General features: G+C 39.4%; 1 protein-coding gene across 3 annotated transcripts in view; it reads left to right on the top strand.

Annotated features, from left to right (window-relative positions):
• The window catches only part of TBL1X (transducin beta like 1 X-linked), a 204,880-nt gene that overhangs the window by 43,672 nt on the left and 145,552 nt on the right, over positions 1–15,656 (top strand). For 2 of the 3 annotated variants that reach the window (XM_075776651.1, XM_075776659.1), the window contains exon 2: positions 15,404–15,476. The exons of the other annotated variant lie outside the window; for it this stretch is intronic. The gene's annotated coding sequence lies outside the window, so the exon portion shown is untranslated. The remainder of the gene's footprint in view (positions 1–15,403; positions 15,477–15,656) is intronic. 3 annotated transcript variants of the gene reach the window in all.

The raw sequence follows: 15,656 nt of genomic DNA, 5'->3' as shown, positions 1-15,656 counted from the left end.
TTTTAAACCCTTGATTAAAATTTCTATCTTATTCTGGTTTTAAGCATTTTGCTTACTTTCTCTTTTCTCTGTGTCTTCAAGAGGAGGAAACTTAGAAGATGGGAATCCAAAGCTGAAAAAAAATTAATAAAAATAATGCACTAAAAATATTCAGAGGTTTTAAAAGAAGAAATTTTAGTGGAAAAGCCATTGTGTCATTGGTAATTGCTTTTACTTCAGTAAGTTTCCCTTGAAAAATTCTAGTGTTCTCTGTATGTTGAAATGAGTGTGGGTATCCTGCAGAGAAGTAATTTGGAGTGAATCCTTCTGCTCTCTTTTTTTCACATTTGCCCTTCCCAATCTCAACAGGATTTACCAGAAAACAATACATTGACTTGGTTTTTTACTATCTTTTGTGACTACGTTAGTATTCTAACATTGACTTAGTGTCTGAGATTGGGAAGAATTGACTCAGAGCAGTGTCTGGCCAGTAGTCTCTAGTGCAGTTGACGTGTCAGGGAAATTAGAAATCTCTCCTTTTTAAAGCTCTTCTGCGTGTAAGTATCTTAAGTTATTTACCAATACTTTAGTGTTAATTGCACAAAATCGTATCTCTTTCAGATGGCGTTGGTTGGTTTATTGTTGTGTGTTGATATTTAGGATAATTGTGATGTAGCCTGCCATTAGCATGCTTGGTCATCAGGGAGGCATGGAGGTCCTGAAGTAAATAACTGATATCTTGCATCATTTTTCTGTTGCTTTAACTAGATAACATAACCTTTTCTGGCCAATATTTTTATAAAGATGTTTGACCCATATGTCAGGTAATGGCAAACCAAAAACCTAATCCTGCAGACACCAAAGCATGCATGAAACTTGCTCAGATAAGCATTTTACTGATGTGGAGATTGCTGAGGTGAATTGTGACTCTTTTGCATGTAGTAAGAGATCCATGAGCAGAATCGTTGGCTTTCAGAAGTGTGAAGGTGTCCAACAGTTATGCTTTAAAATCTGTTTCATCTTTATATGAAGAATTACTTCAGGAGAAAGCAATGCTATGTGCCTTATCAGAAACAATAAGAATTCTCCAAAGTGTTTCTTTTCAAAGCCTTTCAGAAGTCTTACTATGCAGGGTATGCCTCTTCTCGTGTCTAGACTAATTTTCAAAGGTCTTGACTGGGCTGTTTAGTCTGACGTGCATCACAGGAGTCTATTAAATAAAATATACATATAAAATAAAAAAATATACATTCCTAGGAAATTACCTTTTATTTTTATTATTTTATTTCTTAATTAGTAGGTCCTACATGAATAATATAAAATTGTGTTTCAGAAATGTTTTTTCTTCCACACTGATACTTTCTGCTTTTCATTAGATTAGCCTAGTTTAATACTCTGGCTCTCATGCACTAATAAAAAATACATCACTGTTTGGCTGGAACTATATCAGCAGGTATTTAGGTCCAACCAATTGATATTAGGAGTTACTCAGTTCCTAAGTAATGCAAATATTTCTACTGATCTTTCAACAAAGCTGTAACTTTGTATTTCAGCATCCAAATTTGTATGTTAAATATCAGGTACTCCATTCTGTGGAAAATTCCCTGTACCTTCAATGTATTTCCCTGTACTCAGCTGTAATGTGTTCCAGAGGGGCTAGATCTACATGATGTAGAGGTTCAGCACGGTTTGGTTTCAGACTCTGAATGTGGTCACCCTTGCCAAATGTCACCTGTGATATTCATTTAATTGGTAGTACTGAACATCTGCACTGGGATGTTACGAATGGCCTAAAAAGATGGGAGACACAGGTTCGGTCCCCTGCTCAGTGTCTGAGTGGCCAGCTGGTTACTCTGTATGGAGAACTTCAGTGGGTATGTGTGGCATGAGTAGTTTTCAGAAATCTTAATTGCCTATGCTGTTGCTTTGATGCAAAGTGCAAGACAATAAACTGAAGGAAGTAATTCTGGTCTTGTGTGTTTTGCTTTTGATCTTCTGAACAAATTGAAATGTACTGTAAATTGATCAAAGTTAGGAAACTCAAGCCAAAAAGTATCACTGAAGTGATGCCCCTAGCAAACCTGGTAAAATACCACTTGTAAAATTTTTGAGTGCTCCTCTTGTACTTTCTTGCTTCCTTTTTATGGCCATTAACTACACTATTGTTTCTGGCTTGCAGGTGGTTATCCCACCTGACATTTGCATATACTGAGTCCTTATCCTGTGTCATACCTATACTTTCTCTCACATCATACACATACATGCACACCGCATTCACAGAATACATTCATCGCAAGATACTCTTCAGTGTCAGAAAGGAGTGTGCTGTAGATAAACATACATTTGGGAGCTTTAGATGCCCTGAATTTGAAGGGTGTTAGGCTCCTTAAGGTCGACACAGGCTCTGTGTTGGGTCTATGCTTTATTTTTTTCTTACTTTGATAATTTTGATTTATAAGATTCTAAAGATTAAAAGGTAAAGTGGTGAGGTCAGTCAGAGGGGATGAGTGGGGCTTAGTGACTAGAAATGGAAGTATTGACGATAATTGAATCTGTTCAAGTGTGTTGTGATTTTAAAAACCTGTTTCTTTCATGCTAACATCAAAACCAAACAGTGCTCAGATATAGATAATTCAGTATTCTCGAGACATTAATTGAAAGATCAAGCACCATAAAGCAGCAATGCAAACTTCCTTAATTTAGTCTCGTAACTGTGTATCATCCCTGGCCAGTACGGGTAATTTACTGTAAATCACTTTAATTCTTGTCCTTCCTGATAACACCGTACCACATTGTCAATTTGAAACACTGCCTGCTCATTTTTGCTTGCAAACTGCAGTTTTTCTTTTACCATGTATACACACAAAGATTTCAGTATATGTTTGTATACATGCAAACTGTATGCGTTATTTGCAAATGTATCTTGGCATATGTATTTTCCAGCTAGGAATGTGAGTGGATTTTGCTGGTAGGACTTTACAAGAGGTACATGCATTTGTATTCAAACAAAAGTCATTTTTGAAATCTGTTTGAAATCATGCTGGTTTTCTGCATGGAGATTCCGTATTAGAAATAAAAAATACACTTCGGTTTTACTAGATTTATGGACTCTGAAATTTTGATATGTAAATCTTATTTACATAGATCTCACCTGTAAACATCAGGAGATAGTTGTCCTGGTTTTCAGATTACTTACTTTTTGTCAGAATGAGTCGAGCATGCACTCAGTCAAAAGTGTGTGTATTTTATATTCCATGTGTCATAGACCAAGAACCTAACCAGAATTGTTCCTGGTATTTATCTGCAATTTCAGTGAAGCATAACCTTTTCCATTATCAAAACCAAAAGGACCAAAGTGATACATTCACATCTAACTAATGAGTGCATGTGGCTTGGAGGACAGAAAACCATCTTTATAGCGTGGGGCAAATTGCACTACTGCTGATTAATAAAATGCTGGGTGTTACTGCAGCTTTGTATGAAATGGGTCATCATCAGGCTTTGCATAACTGGCTGTATGATGGCTTTTTCATCCCTTCAGCTGTAAAGCAAAAGACATGTGCTTAAGCCACCTTGGAGTTACATTTTCCCCACTGCTGGGGAATTAGCTAACCGTGAAGGATACCTACCCCTCCTTGTAACTGACTCAGCTCAGCCAACCAGAGGTAATGTGCTAGGTCATGTCAATTCAGTTGTTTCTGGTCCATACCTTCCTTCAGGGATGCATGAAAGTGTTCTGAAAACATAAATATCTAGAAGGTAGATATTCTTTATCTGTAGAAGTGTTGTAGTAAGTTATATTAGTCTACAATTTCTATGAGGTAATGCTCGAGGCTTTGCACAGCTACGCTCTTTCATTTTAGTGCAGCACTGGTATTAACATTGACTTCTACATCACAAGGTACCAGCAGAAGTCATCCCATCTGCCTTAGATGTTTGTGAGCCTTTTCCCTTATCAGGAATACGTTCATCTGTGGAGGACAGCTCATACTACAGATCTATATGGGAAATGGTTAAAGGTATACATGTGATAATGGGCGAAAAAGAGAAACCAAGTTCAAGTATAACTGGGATTTTTTTTTCTGAGAAGTAGTAGTGTGTTGCTTGACTAGAATGCTTGCTTTATTTACAGAAAAAGACTCCCATGTCTTAGCTTGGAGGACAGTGCTGGCTCTGCTAGTTGCTTGGAAGAAAAAGTATGTTTTGGAATGTGACTGTAAAACATGCATGGCATTTTGGAGGCAATTAAGAGATCCTGAGCTTTAAGGGAAAGTAATTCATGTTCTGTCTAGTTCTAGTAATGTTCATATTCTGGAGAAGATAGGTTTTTTTATTAATAGTATTAGGAGTATTTGATTGTGAAATTAACACTATGATGTGAGTAGCTACAACATGCTACCTTGTGTAGGAACCACCAAGGTGTTTGCTTGGTACCAGTCAGCTCCTTTGTCCATCATTATTCTTTGAATTTGTGGTCCTGCATTTTTAGATCTTTTCATCTTTTTATTGTGGACTGTCAGTTTCAGTCTGATCTGAATTTTAGAACAAGAAGAACATTCAAATTATAAATTCAGAATATTGAAAAAACATTTTTCAGGAGACTATATCAGTGTAAACATGAGAAGTGGTTGTGATTGAGCAGCTTTTGCTCTGGCAAATAAGAGCAAGTATGTGTGGGGAGGTGGCCTAACACCTAGAGGCTTGTCTAGATGGGATCACCACAAAAAGGCACTTTCAGTGCCAGCTGAGGATGTGAAGATGAGAGCAAGCAGTGTGGAGGCCACCCCCGTGTCACGGTGGTGGAGGTTTGGCCTTTCTGGGTATCTTCTGTGTGGCTCCTCCGCAGGCTAATGCGATTCCGTGGTAGAGGAGAGAAGTGGCCATCTATAACCATTCATTTAGAGATGGCCTTTGAGTGCAGGTGCAGGCATTTGGTGTGGAGTAACAGGAGTCCCCTTGTTAGTGTGCACTGTGTAGTTCATCTGTTTGCTGGGAGTGTTTGGAGGTGTATATTTAGGATTAAGAATCAGAAAGTCTTAGTTGCTAATTCAGCTCTGCAAGCCCCCGGTGTCTGGTCACAGACAGGTCATGCTAGTCTTTATCTTGATATGCAAATATTTAAAATGAGAAGAACATCTGTTAACATCTTAGGGTGTTGTGTAGATGATTTAATGGTTGTAGCAGTCTGAATTAGGTAAAGTGCTGTGATAATGCCACTAAGATGGCTCTAAGCCACCAGTATGATGCAGCTGTGAAAAAGGCTAATGTGCTTCTGTGATGCATTAGACATGATATTTTTGTAGAGAGAGGGAGAAATGCTAATAGCATTTCACAAAGCCTTCCTGAGACCTCATCTGGAGTATTGGCTCTTTCCTTAGAGTGAACAGAAAGATGGACTTAAATTGGAAGAGGTGCCAAGACAGACTACTAGGCTGATCAGAGTTAACAGAGTATTTATCTTTCAAAGAGAGAATTAGAAAGCTTTTGTTGTTCAGCTTAGTCAGATGAAGGTTGAGAAGGGCTAAGTTATTCTTTGTAAACAAATTTATGGGTAAACATCAAGAATGGAGAACTGTTTCAGCTGAAATATAACCATTTTTTTTTGGTATTGATACTATAAATTGGTCCCGAGTTAATTTAGACAAGAAATTATAGGAATGTTCCTCACCATTTCTTCTGAACAGGACAGTGGGGTAAAGAACCTGAACAGTTTTAAGCCTGACTTTAGTAAGCTATACAGGAGATTTTATTCTGGAATGACTATAGAAAGTTTATGGGATGAGTCTTTGGATTTGCATTATTGAAGTCTCCAAGGGCTCTGAAGGGAGGCTGAAACTGTTTGTTTTCATTATATTTATTTGGCACTAACAACATGCTTCAGGGTTTCCAGCGGTTGCTTGTGCATAAGAAGTATGTTTTTCCTGCTCTTCTCCCAAACCCTTTAATAACAGCTTATTTTACTTGTTCCCTGTTCTACCCCCCATCTTCTCACATTCACCGTGGGACTGATTACAAGATCTGGGATCAGGAATGAATGGCTCCCTCTCGGGAAATACAGGATAAACCAGATATTTTTATCCCCTTTTGTTGTGCGATGCATGGTCGACTTCCTGTGATCGTTTAGGAGAAGTTGTTACTTGGCAATTGTTAAAAAAATGCGCAACTATTGCAAAGACATAGGACATAGTGCCCTCCAGCTCCATCTCTCCTTCTACGGTATTCTATAATTATAGCCTTTCCTATAGCTATTTTGCCTTTCGTAGGGTATTGAGAAGCATTTTGTGGTGTTCAGGGCACGCGGAGCGGACATACTATGGAAACTTGAGAACTGAACATTGATTGTGTGGTTGCCTGCAGTTGGACATCCATCCTGAAGGACCATCCTGCATCTCTCAGCTATGCTGAGGCACACACTGAAATGCTGTTGGTGATCCAGGCGAGGTGTTGCGTTATTTCTGCTACCCAAACTTTGCTGTTTGGTGCGGAGTTTTTCTGTCACGTTGTCTGAAGAATATATGTATTTGTCTTCTCCTATGCCCCAAAAGGATTGTTCTCAGTGAGTGATGCCTTGCAGTCTGGTTATCTCTCTGCCTTTGCATTTGCAGCATTTCTATGAGAAAGCGGACTTCCAGGGAAATCAGCATATCATCAAAGACCTCAGATCGAAAGGGGAAATACGGAAGGAAAATGAGATGTGAAATTCTTTCACAGGCTCTAACTTTGATATTGAATTAAATAACCAGAATGTGGGCAGGAAGTAGAGGATGATAAAAAGCAGCACTTCGATTAGGTTGTCTTGTTTTTCAGAAAGCCGTGCAGCCTGAGAGATGCGTAGTGTTTATAACACATTCGTGGCATAGCTGCTTCCTGGTAAGTGTGCAACAGGAAGAAGTGTTGTTCTTAAATTAGTAAGTGAAAAAGCAGCTGGTAAAGGATGGGCTACAGCTTTCTAGATTTTATTCTGGACAGGATTTAAAGAGAAAGTTTGTTTTTAGCGTTTCACCGGAGACTCAGATTAAAAAGTGAAATCTTAAAAACTTCTTACATTGCTGGTTTTTTTAGGCTCAGGCCATGTCATGCCACCAGATTTTCAGTTGACTCTGAAAAGGACTCTACTCTTTAGGTGACTATTGTTATAATAAAAATTTATTCTTATAGGCAACCACTGTAATATAAACCTGAATGTTTAGAAAATATATTGTTAGGCAGTAGAGAACTCTTAAGAAAGCGAACTAGTTAAGTAAGATACTATTCCTGCTTTTACCAATAACTTGCTGTGTGGTTTTATATATATTACTTGAAAATGAGACAAATAATTTTGAGTAGCTCATTAATTTTATAATTTGGGCCAGTTGAATGTCACTTTTGGTTTTTCCCATAGAAAGACTGACTCCCATTTAGGATGAATTCTGTTTCAAAAATTAGTTGAGTTCCCAAGTGTGTACTTTAACTTTGCTGACTGAATTCAATAGCTAGTCTTTTGAAAATTTTAGCCATAATATTTATAGAATAGTAGACAGTTAAAAAATGGATGTGATTTATAGTTTGAGATCAAACATGAAAAACATGCTAAGGAATGCATTTTAATGGAAGGGGCTTATACTGTGGTAAATTTCTTTCCTGTTCAACACCTTACAGATCCTTGATCTGGGGGGAAAAAAAAGCACTGAGACCTTGTGTTTCCTGGACAACTGTGTGACAGCAACTGTGTTGTTTATGTTTAAACCATGGGATTATCACTAATACTTTCAGATGGTCTGAAGCGAACTTCTAGCAATGCCCTTCATGATGAGTTCCTATAATTAATGGTTCCTGAAACTACCAGGCCTCCAGCACTTCCTGTCTCCCACAGCTCTCTGAAGTGTGAAGCTCAAGGATCAAAGAAATGTTAACTATATTGGCTTTAGGCTGTACAAAGTATAAACCCTGATCACTTGTTTGCTGAAAAGTTCTAGGACTCATCTGTGTGGGCAATATAACTAGCATCAGCCAGACTATAATTGCTATAGCCATAACACTAAAATCCTCTTACTCTAGCAAGAAAGATGTTTCGAGGTGAGCTGGGCTTGTTTTGGATGAAGGTTGTTAAGCCAAAAACCTGTTTATTACAAAAATAAACCCACCCTAGACCCATTCATGGAAGATTTCATAGAATGATAGAATGATTTAGGTTGGAAGGGACCTCAAAGACCATCTAGTTCCAACCCCCCTGCCACAGGCAGGGACACCCTCCACTAGATGAGGTTGCCCAAAGCCCCATCCAACCTGGCCTTGAACACTTCCAGGGAGGGGGCAGCCACAGCTCCTCTGGGCAACCTGTTCCAGTGCCTCACCACCCTCATTTAAACTAGTGCAGTGGTATGATTCTGTCACCATTATACTGGCAAAATTTTTTGTGCCGGGAAACCACTAGATGGTAAGAATCATTATTTGCCTTCAGTTGTGCGGGTCCTGGGGAGGCACAGGCACTTGTTGACATAATGAAGTGCGGCTGTTGAATTCAGCCAGTGGCACAGGATGGAACAATTCTTGGCATCATATGGGTAATCTGTGGGGGAAGATGATGGACCTTTGTTTATAAATGATTCTCTTGACCTTTCTGACAAGGAGGTATGTGTGGGTGAACGAAGCATCTTTTTCATGTCACTGGTGATGGAAACTAAAATGTAAACACCATGGTACGAGGGATGCCAGGAGCTTGTGAGGAGGAAGAGAAAATAAACAGAGGAGAAGGGTTCCCTAAAGTCAGTGCAGGCAAATACTGAAATTTGTTTTATGTAATTTTGGTCAGTTTACCAGTGGGTTTTTTGTGTTTGGTTTTTATTTATTTATTTATTTATTTTAAATTCAGCATCAATGTACTACTAATAGTTACAGATATTTAAGTTACTGTTACCCTAACTACCAAACAGATGTGAACATGCTGATGAATAGGAGAGACTGGGACTGTCAACTTTTGAGACATGTCTAGGATCACCAGTGATAATTGGCTTCTGTATGAGTTACAGCCATTGGATTATTCAGGTTTTGAAGCCTAATTCCAAGGGCATGATTCATATTAACAGCCCTGCTTCCACCGTGAGACATGACAGTGGTGGATTTGCAGGGTCAGGCCATACTGATGACTGAATCTCATTCTACCTTTAACACCAGTGGGCAGTATACCAAATTGAAGAACAAGAGATAGTACAACATTAAATATATTGGTGTAACTGTTTGAGACCTCTTCAGAAGAAATAAGAATAAATACCATCTTACGTTATCCTGACATGTACCTTTTAATGTTGAGTGTTTATCAGCAAGACCCAAGTATTTTGAACATTTTTAGTTCCCTGTTCGATTCGGGGTCTAATAAAGATGATTAGGTACCACTTTCAGCATTAAAGTGTACTTAACACGGTGTGGCTCAACAGAGAAATGAGTGATTTTTTTGTAAATAGTGCATTCATTGATGATATTGCACTTATACTTTGATGATATTGCATTTATACTTATATATCGGACACACACAAAATGTTGAATGGCCGCCTTGTTGTAGTGTACATAAATATTATCCATGATTTGTTATTTAAATATGAAAAGTAACTTCCATATACTGTCTTTATTCGGATAAATCAGAGAGTTATTTTTTCTTTTTAGCTTCAGTATTGGAAGAATCAAGATGTAATAGAAATTCCCATTTAGTAGACACCTTCTAGCACTGAATCATTCATCTGTACTCATTAAGTAAAGTATGCTGTTATTAAATGGCCATTCATAATACAGTAGCAGCATAGGAGGGATATGTGCCTTCTTTGTGGAATCTGCATCATTTCAGTGGAGGTTAAGATTTTTAAATCAAGAAGGAGGTTGAGTTGCACAGGTTTTATTACAGGCTGTGAGAATCCTAGAGCTTAACCTCCCAGGCTGCATGTGAAAATTTTGCCCTGAAGAGAGGCTGCCTCCCTTCGCCTCCTGAGCTAGTACTTGCTCCCGCTCTCGCACACATGCTTGCACACACACATGCGCGCTGGTCAGCTTCCTGAATATTTCAGTGCGTGGCACATTGAGGGATTCAGGAACAGACCCCATTGGTTGTTTGGGAGGAGTAAGATTTTGGACGGCAGTGGAGCACAAAAGTAGATGAGAGAGAACTGAGATTGCTGTTGTCACCCTGAAGGGATCAGGTTGCATTCGACGGAAAGGGAGCCTGGACCTGCTACTTGGTTAGACAAAAGGAGTGATGTGACCGGCTACTGTTTTATCATCATGAGAAAGGGAAGTATAGCGGCTCAGGAGAAAAAGTGAAGAAAAGCTGTGTGACTTTTTACACCATGTAGAAATAGTGCAAATGCTGTACTTGTGAAAGAAACGCAAGGCTTAGGCACACAGAAATTTACCAGCAGGCGAGGCAAAATGGCATGTTAACTGTGCTGTGAAAATGTGACGCTATGTGTGCCGGAATGAGGGAGGATTGAAAGAAGAAGGAATAATACTGAGAATAAGCTGAGGATAACAATCAACAACAGATCTGGTTTTAAATCAAGTGTGACCCTCCCAGATTCTTATTTTTCCAGAACTTCTGTCTTCTGGACAATCAACATACAGGTTGCACCAAACAAGATTATAAATCTTTGGAAGCTATTTGCAAAGATATTCACTTACACCAATTTAGTATTTTCTTTTACATTCACCCCTCTGGTATATCAGTCATGAATTGTACGAAAGCTAAAGAAAAGCTCTTGCAGCATTTGCAGCATGTATGGGTTGTGCCCGCAAAGTACTGATTATCCTGCACAGAAAGGCAACTGAATTCTTCATTATTTGAAACTTGGGTTGTGTTTCAGTGAGGAAATTATGGGGAAGAGGAAGGAACAAACATAGGGACATGAATGGAAGAGGAGGAGTTGTATGATGTAGGAGAATTTCTAAAATATGGGAAAAGAAAAAATTAGGTAGAAGGGCAGATTAGTGGGAGATCTGACAGGTTTAGGATACTGATACATAAATCTATGTTAGGAACAATCCTGTGGCTAGCTGTTAGTTTTCATTGATACCAAAAAGCTGAGATCACCTCATCGATATTAAGGTTTGTGTTACCTCTTCTTTTCAAAAGATGCCTGCTACAAATGAGGGTGATGTCATGAAGTAATCCAAAGAACTATTTTTGTGTATTCAAAGGTGGGGAGAATGTTCTTAATTGAATTCTCATCATATTTGAATTGATTACGTAATTCTGACTTCTGTTTGTGTTGATTTAGTTCATATTCTGTTGATACAAACTTTATTGTTACCAAGCCAAATATTGAAACTATTCTAAAAACAGGACTTGCACAATAAATCAAACATCTTTTAATTTGCTTTATCATTTTACATCTTGTGGGAATCAACCTCTCCCAACTGTATAAAATCATCTTAAATTCAGCCTTAACCTGGTAGATACTTATTGAGTGCACCCTCAGCAAGTTTGCCGATGGCACCAAGCTGTGTGCTCTGGTCGACACAGTGGAGGGAAGGGATGCCATCCAGAGGGACCTTGACAGGCTGGAGAGGTGGGCCCGTGTGAACCGCATGAAGTTCAACAAGGCCAAGTGCAAGGTCTTGCACATGGGTCAGGGCAATCCCAAGCACAGCTACAGGCTGGGTGGAGAATGAATTGAGAGTAGCCCTGAGGAGAAGGACTTGGAGGCGTTGGTGGGCGAGAAGCTCCACATGAGCCGGCAGTGTGTGCTTGCAGCCCAGAAAGCCAACTGTATCCTGGGCTGCATCAAAAGCAGCGTGGCCAGCAGGTCGAGGAGGTGATCCTGCCCCTCTACTCCGCTCTCATGAGACCCCACCTGGAGTACTGCGTCCAGCTCTGGGGGCCCCAGTACAAGACAGACATGGAGCTGTTGGAGAGAGTCCAGAGGAGGGCCATGAAGCTGATGAGAGGGCTGGAGCACCTCTCCTGTGAGGACAGGCTGAGGGAGTTGGGGTTGTTCAGCCTGGAGAAGAGAAGGCTCCGGGGAGATCTAATTGCGGCCTGCCAGTACCTGGAGGGGCCTACAGGAAAGCTGGAGAGGGACTGTTTATCAGGGAGTGAAGTGACAGGACAAGGGGTAATGGGTTCAAGCTGAAGGAGGGTCAATTTAGATTAGATGTTAGAAAGAAATTCTTTACTGTTAGAGTGGTGAGGCACTGGAACAGGTTGCCCAGAGAGGTTGTGGAGGCCCCATCCCCGGAAGTGTTCAAGGCCAGGTTGGATGGGGCCTTGGGCAACGTGGTCTAGTGGAGGGTGTCCCTGCCCATGGCAGGGGGTTTGGAACTAGATGAGGTCCCTTTGAGGTCCCTTCCAACCCAAACCATTCTATGATTCTGTGATTCTTTGTCTTTGGCTGGCTCGTACGTTCTGGCAAAGATAGGTGAAAGTATGCTATCATGTGCTTTCTTCCAGGGGAATAAAGATAAGTACACTTATCCTTGGTAGACAGTGCCAAGAAAACCCTGTTCTTAATTGAAAACCATTCATCCCTTCTTCCCCCAGTAGTTAATATTGACTGAATCAAGGGCTCTTTTGTCTTCAGAAAGAATGATATAGAGAAGTATTCATAACTCTGTATTAACTGAAGTGTAGAATGAGTTTAGGTGGAGATTTAGACTCTAACTTTGGGGTTTTTGTAGAATGATTTTCTAAAAAACAGTTAAAAAAGTAGATGGTGTTAATCTAACATCAAGACTGAAGTACCTACAGTCCAGAAAGCCTCCATACAGCTGCTTGACGTCTAAATATACAGGTGTCTATGTTTTTCAGTGGCAAGGGATTTAAGTGCCTAAAATTCTACTTCTGCACAGATGGCAGTGCTGGTTTGGCTTGTCTTCTGCCCAAGTCCTTTTGGGATCCTGAAATTAAGTGTTCTTACTCATTAGCCCTTGTACAGATCTCTTTAATGCCCATCATTACAAGTGAGTTCTGCACAAAGCGTAGCAGCCACAGCTATGGCCCACTAGACTCACAAAGACTGTGCAAGAACCAGGAAAGGAAATATGGGAAAGATAGGGAGTTGGTTGTTGAGAATAAATCTGAATATTGCTAGGGCAAGAGGCAAACGCAAGAGGCTGAGTGGGTGAGTGAAGCAGTGGGAAAACCATTGGAAGGTGAAAAGCAGTGCGGAGAAGAGCTAACAGGTGTGTGAAGGGGACAGAAAGCTGAGAGATGACACAGAAATTGGAAGGAAAACTAGTGTATGAGAGCTGGAAGCTCATGGGAAATGGGATTCTGATTGTGAGGAGGGGAGAGGGCAATATATCATATAATGAAGTTGATAAGAACGAAGCAATTACTCTAAAGAGGCAGGGAGACAGGACTGAGCTCGGAAATAGGAGCCTGAGCCTGATGACAAGGAGCGTGAGGGGGGTGGTGGCACAAGTCCCCAGGATTGGCAAAGGTACAGCTTGGATGAGAAGTAGAGGTGGCCATGTTTAGAGGGAGACTCTGGGTGTCTGTGTTGAACAAGATGGAGCTTCTCGTTTTCAAGGGTTACTGTCTTTTAAAAGAGCTGGAAATTAAACCAAGCTCAGAAAGCTGTCTTAAAGCATGTTGTTAGAGTTACAAACAAGCACTGCAGAGCTGGGAAGGAGAAGAATTAAGGTTGTCTAGAACATGTTAACTGAGCTGCCTTGGACATATGCATTATGATATAGTTTTAAATTATACGATCTCACAACTGTATGGTCTTTTCTACTAGGCCAGAAGTGTATGAAGACTGTACAGAAAAGGAGGCAGGTCTTTGAACAGTTACCCTCAGTTGCTGTAGAAACTCTAAGGCAGGTGGTGAATGGGGCAATGCGCTACAAGAAAGATGTGTTGCCTAGTTGAGGCAGATGAATACAGCTTCCCCAGAAAATTAAAGTATTATATAAGGCTAAGTACTTACTTTGAAAAATGAGTTTTAGGAATCTCTGGTTGGATACTACAGTTTGTAATGCTTCTAATTCAAAATTTGCATTCTTTAAGTTCACGGTCTATGGGCATCATACGACGTACTTTGCAGGGGACTATAATGCAATCTGTTGTTATCTATGCGGTGACCATATGTAATTCAGTTAATGTGTAGATTTTCAGTATTCTCTTTTCTTCTAGTTACTGTGTTCACTGAATGAGGTCAGGGTCCTGTGGAAAAACATTGCATGTCATCACCTAATAAAAAGCCAGGCAGACTAGATATGAACAATGAGACCCAGTTAACTCCAGATACTTAAAAAAACAAAAATAGGGGCTTCTAAAGTGCTTACCTTAAAAATTTATTCATTTCCACCTCATTGGACACCTTTCTTATTTTAAGATTTTAGGGTTGTGAGGATGTTAGTGTTTATATATAGCTTGTTGCCTTGTGGGGTTTTTTTAGGTTTTTTTTTTTTTTTAATAGTATGCTTTCCATATATTTATCCTGGATACACAATGTGAAAAGAAAATGTAAAAACTAGGAAGCACAATTACAGTCAGTTCTTTAATTGCCATTGCCTGGTGAAATCTTTGAAAAACTGTACCTTGCTTACTTTTTCAGTTATACATTTAGTTGTGTGATGGAGAATATGAAAGATAATTTTCTTTTGATCTGATGTAATAGTAATTGTGTTTTAGGGGAACTGATTCCATATTGGTTTTCTTTCTAGTCTGGTTATATTTTGACCATGTTCAAACGTAAGGCTGCAATTACTATTTAAAGAGACTAGTTTCAGTGGTTGTGTCATATCAAATGCATTGCTTTTTTACTCTGTTATTGTTAGATGGGCTGCTCTAGATTAGATGGTCTAATTCTGGAAAATTTGAATACGTGCAGGTGGACTTTTGTGTCAGCAAAGCCACAGTTATTTAATTGGAGCTCCATATGTCTGCAAAAATTGATTCCATATGGTTGAATAGCACATTTTGAAAATGTTTCTTTAATATATACTAGTGCCAGGAGAAAGCAGAATAACTTTATTTTAACTAAGTGACAGTGCACCTGTACCCAAACCTTCTTTCAATTTTTAAAGTGGTAATTGAATATGTAGGATTTTCTTGTCACACGTTAACAGTTTTAAGGTAACTTAAATCTGTGGCAACCGAAGCCTTAACTGTGTTGCTGTCTGTTTGTACTCCTAAAAAACAAGTGATGAAATATACCTAAATCATCCCACATACTAGGTTGAATTTACATGAGGTTTCCCACAGAAAACTCTTTCATTTAAGGTTGTGCTGAGTCTAAAAAAATCAAATAAACCCCAGTCCTTTTGCAGGGAAAAGAGCTTTGCATTTCCTTCTGGTTAAGCCAATTGATGGGAAACAATCCTGTTAGAAAAGCTGGATATCTGAATTTTTAAACTGCTGACAATTTGGGGCAATAAGAGTTGATATAATCAAGAGATGAACTTAGAAGGAGGTATGTAAATTGATTTTTTTCTTTTTTTTTTTAATCGTACACAGGTACCTAAGGATAAAACTGGCCTGAAGGGAAAATCTGGGGGAAACTGGGGAGCTTGACTGTTCTTGCACCTGAGTAAGTGAATGCTTATCTGGAAATCAGCTTTACAAAATGTTAGAACTGTTTAATATTTTTCAGCATCTCCATGCCTAACTGCAGTCTGTAACTTGAGACAATACCTTGGCTTTTGAATTGAAAAAGACTAGAAGTACTAGGGATAGCTCAAGGGAATGTTGTATAGAGCCTTTAGTGCTT

This window comes from Balearica regulorum, chromosome 1 (genome assembly GCF_011004875.1).
Source record: "Balearica regulorum gibbericeps isolate bBalReg1 chromosome 1, bBalReg1.pri, whole genome shotgun sequence".
NCBI classification, from domain to species: domain Eukaryota; kingdom Metazoa; phylum Chordata; class Aves; order Gruiformes; family Gruidae; genus Balearica; species Balearica regulorum.
Note: the sequence above shows the minus strand (reverse complement) of the source record. Positions and strands in the feature narration are given on the sequence as shown.